Genomic DNA, 6000 nt, shown 5'->3' on the forward strand with positions numbered 1-6000 from the left:
CAAAGTACAACCAGACCCGAAACAATTATTTGTAAATCACACAAATTTTAATAATTGTTCCACGAACCCACGACCTCCCGACGCAGTGGTATCGGCGTGGCGACCTAAACCACTGCGCCACGGAGGCAGTCATTGTCAAATTGTTATTGAAGTTTTCCAATTTCTGTTGGATTTAACTTGATGCTTGTTGCACCCATGTAAATAGTTTTAAACATTATAGACCCCATATGTTATGAGGCAATCATACTGTTGTTGACTTTATAATAACCAGGAAATTATTATTGAGAATCGGATATCTTATTGATGAGTATTAAGATCGAAGATCGGGCTTCGGGCAGTAAATAAGGAATTGATCTCTAAAATATTAACCGCGCATATAACCCGTTGTGTATTTTAGTATTATGTATCTAAATTATGATGAAAAACTTAAATCTCATTGGAAGTCGCTTACACTAGCTCAGGCACTTAATACATCATAAAAACTACGTGACAAAAAAAAGATTTTTTCAATTCCAAATGCAAAATGATAAAAGAAAAATCGATACTCTAACAAAATAGACCATCTGGGCACTGCCATAAATCAATGCAGTTTACACCAATAATTCCATCTTTCTATCTAAATAAATAACTCAAATAAATATAAATAAACAAAACGCTCGTCGTAACTAACTCTCAAAAGTATCATATTTAATCCAACCCTTCATAAATCTTATGAAAATTATCACAGATCTTAAACCGACGAAAACTATCAATTATATAGAATGTACCCACTAAATCTACAGTTTAGGGCTCGCAGTACACAGATACGTTAACGAATTATAACCTAATAATCTATCCATACTAATATTATAAATGCGAAAGTAACTCTGTCTGTCTGTCTGTCTGTCTGTTACTCAATTACGCCTAAACTACAGAACCGATTCGCATGAAATTTGGTATGGAGATACTTTGATACCCGAGAAAGGACATAGGCTACTTTTTAACCCGGGAAAATGACGCATAATAGGAAAATTAAGGTGGCGGACGAAGTCGCGGGTAACAGCTAGTAACAAATAAGGTGTCTTAATCTTTAATTTTTAATCGCGTTTAAGACCCGTTGCATTATAATATTATGTGATCTAGTCGCGAGAGTTTCAAAACATTAATAACAATTTTATTAGTATAGACTAATATTATAAAATTGTAGTTTGTTTATTTGATTGTTTGGTTGAACGCGCTGATCTCAGAAACTACTGGTGCGAATTGTATTTTTTTTACTGTTGGATAGCCTATTTATTGAGGAAGGCTAAATGCTATATAACATCACGCTATGACCAAAAGTAGCAGAGTACCAGTAAAATATGTTATAAAAACGGGGAAATTTATGAGTCATTCTCTTTTATAAAACTTAACAGGCGTTACCGAAGGAAGACTTCTGCAACTGGTGATGACGATGATGACGAGTGCGGTGATGAGTGTCACCTAGAACTGTGTACTAAAACCTTAAATCTAAAACAATAGCTATAAATTGTTAGAAGCAAGCGGTTGAATTTATAATTAATTGTGGATACATTTAAGTTATATTTGGATTGCTAAGTTGTTTAGTTTAAGCACGAGGTGTAGTGAGAGAAACATTATTTTACTTTGGTTTCGTACTTGTGTGATTTAGCGTTTAATTTATTTTGAGAGTTTCGTTGGATAATATGTCGCTTGTTCAGAAGGCCTGTATTTCTGAAAGGGTGGGTTTATATAGCCAGTATTTTAGGTTTCTGTATTTCACGTCATTTTAGCGTCAACTCTTGCTTGCACTTACACATTGTCACGTTCCTTTTTTTTTATTATGAGCACGTCTGTAACGACCTATAATTTATGCCCTACGCTCTAGTTGATATTTGATAGGGGATGAAAGTTTGGATGAAAATTCTGTCCTTAGTCACAAACCATGAGGACGAAGTGGCGGGCAAAAGCTAGTAAAGTATAATTATATTGTTACGGAATATTGATAAAAGAAATTGACACCGTTATCACATGGTGACATTAAATGAAACATCACCAACAATCGCGAAATATATTCTGCTACATTTTTAGGCTATTTATTTAAAGTCCCCAGTGTATCTAGCACATTAAACCACAGATCTAACCGGAGCGCAGGTGCGACACCTATTCGTTTAAGCGACAATTTCGTATCGACTACCCACGAGCTTCGAAATAGACGCCATTGTACGATAATTTGATTTTTAATTGAACAATCATTGTTTTCTGATAGGAGAGGGTTTACAAACTTTATAGGTTTAAGACAAAATTATCTAACAGTAATTGAAAATTCCTAAAATATAATGACACAAACTTGGATACTAGAAAGAAGATCGATTTTTTTTTGTTAGCTACTAACATGACATACATGACGCTAAGCCTGCTATTCGGGAGTTATAGGGGGGGGGGGGGGGACGAGCTTTGCCAGGTAAACCAGAGAGACAGTGTAATTATGCTTGAAACAAACAGAATATTGTGTGAGTTATTTTTGTGTACCAAAAACTAAAATTATACTAAACTGTAAACTCTTTCCTAACTCAAAATAGATTATTTACACACGTTGACTTTATACAAAAAGTAGTAAGATCCACCAAATATGTACCTTCCTATAAGAAAATACATAGCGAACCTCCTTGAATGTCGCCAAGCGATAAGAAGCGACAATGGAGCCTGTATCCCGAGTTCTTAAGTACATAATACAAAAGGGTTTCCGCTAAACAATTCACACCTTTGTCGTGTACGAAATATTTCGGTCATTGTGTTAGGAATATGTGTAGTAAGCAAACTAAGCTCTATCTTTAGACTGCACGGTTGAGAATGGACTGCTCAGTTGATTGACGATTTAAGTCTCTATTTTTAGTGTTGTAGTGATCATGACTGAAACTTTCCACGTCAGTACTACACTACGGCGCAGGTTCGATTCCCATCCAACACAAATATTTGTGTAGTACACAAAAAATTGTCGCTTAGAAGTAAGAAGCGATAATGGAGCTTGTATCCCGAGTTCTTGAATATATAATACAAAAGGGTTTCCGCTAAACAATTCACACCTTTGTCGTGTAGGAAATATTTCGGTTATTGTGTTAGAAGTATGTGTAGTTAGCAAAGAATATGCATCTTTCGAAAACTGCACGGTTGACGGCCGACTGCGCAGTCGGTCGAGGAATAAAGTCTCTTTTGCAGTCAAGATGTAGTAACAATGGTTTTATTTTAATGGTTGGTTATTACGTTACATAGTAGGCCCTATCCCCATCTGGCGTATTGTGTGATACACAAATAATTGCTTACGGTCTAGTTGTAAAAATTTCATATAAATTATAACGTAAAAGATCACGACGTTTCCCAAAGGAGTACAGAGACTCTTCTAGCTAGTATGATTCCTACAACGTTCCTATGCTTCATTCATACATATTTTCTTTGGGGCCGTCGGTAAGTAAATATAAATTGTCAACAAAACAGTCACACTGTAACATAATTAATAATTATGCGAAACATACGACTAAAAACAATACATTACGTAGTTTATTTTGCAACTAAAATTACTTAAACAATGTAAGCAGGCAATGTAATTGTCAACAAATTATGCTCAAACTTTTCTCGCTAACTTGACATAATAATGTCAACTGTGTTTTTGTGTAACGTTATCCAGACGTTTTGTTTCAGATTGTAATATAATAAGGAATATTGTACAATAAAGCACCGTAGAATCTTTATTATGAAGATAACTTTGGCAACATGTATGACGTATTGATAAATATTATTTAGGATATCAATGATAACTTTAAAAGTTTCTTTTATAACCCATTGATGTCCCGCTACTGGGCAAGGGTCTCCTCCTGAACGAGGGAGGGGTAACCACTTGAGTCCACCACGCTGGCCAAGTGCGGGATGGGAACTTTAGTACAGCCTCAAGAAATGTGTGTAACAATTTTTAGCTTTCAGGAGCTATTCTAAAGACCTCTCAGGCATCCAAGGTTTCATCGCGATGTTTTTTTAATAAAAAAAACTAATATGTTTGCGAGCAGAGATGACTCTGCTATTCGACTAGCTAGCAATATAATAGCGTCCAATCGTGTTTAGTAAGCAATTCACTAAGGCGAATATCGCAATGCTGCCTGCCACTTCAGATTGACACAGACATGACACTGTCTTCGCTCACGTACAATCTCTATCTTCAATGCAATGAATGCTACAGTAACAGATGAAGCTCGACTCATATCTACAGACAAACTGACTAATAGGTTTTGTTTGTGCTGGTATTGTGGCCACATCACCTACCCTTACCCTTGCTATATCGAGGTGGCATGGCGTCTCCGAAAGATAACTTCAAAAAGTGTATGGGAGTAGTAATTTTATAAGGATATTCTTCTAATATTATGATGCTTGTATGTTTTTGAAAAGACTACCCCCAGGCTAAGAATTACTTTTGTGTCGCGGGGACTTTAACAAATATACAAACAACGAATACAAAGACCTGAAACAACTATTTGTGGTATGTACAGAAATAATTAATTGTCTCGTGTGGGAATCGAACCCGCGACGCGGCTTGGCTACCTTTACCACTATGCCACGGGGACGTTCAAAACTGAAAACGAAATACTGAACCATTTTTGGGGAAAGATGAATAAAATTGCGTGCAAAAGCCTCAACGAATAATTTATTAAAATTGGGAAAAGGACTGTAATAAAGAAGTCCATAAAAATCTAGACTCCAAAGTAAAACTAACTAATAATACTATTAAACCGAAAAAAGCTCTTTCTAATGTAGACATTTTCCAACATTAACGTGTTCCCATTATCCTATCTTCTTTGAACAGTGGACATTAAAAAGAGCCTTTTTTCGTTCCGTGCAGTTGGGCCTTTATACAGCGGTTTCGAAAGGCGGAAAATGCTTATGAGGCTTAAAATAGGCCATAATGGACACTTTTCAGATGTAAAATGGAGCTGAAAAATCCAGATTTGACTGGAAATTTTGTGGTATTCAATTTTTAGTTCAGTGATTTTGGGCTGTAGGGATTTTTACTTTTAACTTTCGTTGTACAGGATATAAGGGAATCTGAAAATACGCTTTGAAATATCCGTATTTATTACTTTTCGCTAATTTGCGTGGCTTTGTTAACCACTGAACTAATGAAATTCAGCATGAAGCATCCAAATAAAGCGGTATTAAGTAATGGGTGCTATTTAAAAAAAAACCTATCAAGAACTTAAATCAAGGGCTTCTTCTTATCGTATGGTTAGTGGACAACCTAGTGTCAAAGTTGTTCAAGCCGCCCGAAGGCCTCTTGACGTGGCTTAACGACTTTTATCGTAATTGACGACCACCGAGACCTACTTTTGACATGCCCTCCGAAGCACGTCAAGAGACGTCAAGTTAAAATACCACAATGCGGTCACCCATCTATAGAATGACCGCGCCAAGGTTTGCTTAATCCACGGATAGTTTACAGAATGTGAGCGCAACTAGACGGAGCCGTTTAATGTTTATATTATTAGGTTTTAATCCTTAAATCCTAATATAACATTACATTATTATTTATTATCACATTATTTTTACAAACGAAACAATGTCTATTTGAAGATGTGTTTTAATTAGCTTTTTTGTTGTTGTTTATGAATAACACTTAAAAATAATAATATTCAGATTTTTATCGAAATGCTTTACGAGTACAGCTTTCGTGAGTTTTTGTTTAAACACAAATTAAATTAATAACAAATAGCAACAATAAATTATTTTATTTCAAATGTATTTCGAACGTTAGGTTGAAAAATATTCGAATTCCACACTTGTATGCACAATGCTACAAATACGGGAAAAAAATGATCCATTCTCTCTTATGTGACGCAAGCGAAGTAGCGCGGGTCAGCTAATCTTTGTATTCATCGCAGAAATGACTAACAAGTTGCCAGAATATATCCTCAGAATATTAGCCAATGTAACAAGGCTCTTCGAGTCACAACAATACTGATTGCAGTATAGCATCATACA

Source organism: Anticarsia gemmatalis, chromosome 8 (assembly GCF_050436995.1).
Source record: "Anticarsia gemmatalis isolate Benzon Research Colony breed Stoneville strain chromosome 8, ilAntGemm2 primary, whole genome shotgun sequence".
In the NCBI taxonomy this organism is placed as follows: Eukaryota; Metazoa; Arthropoda; class Insecta; order Lepidoptera; family Erebidae; genus Anticarsia; species Anticarsia gemmatalis.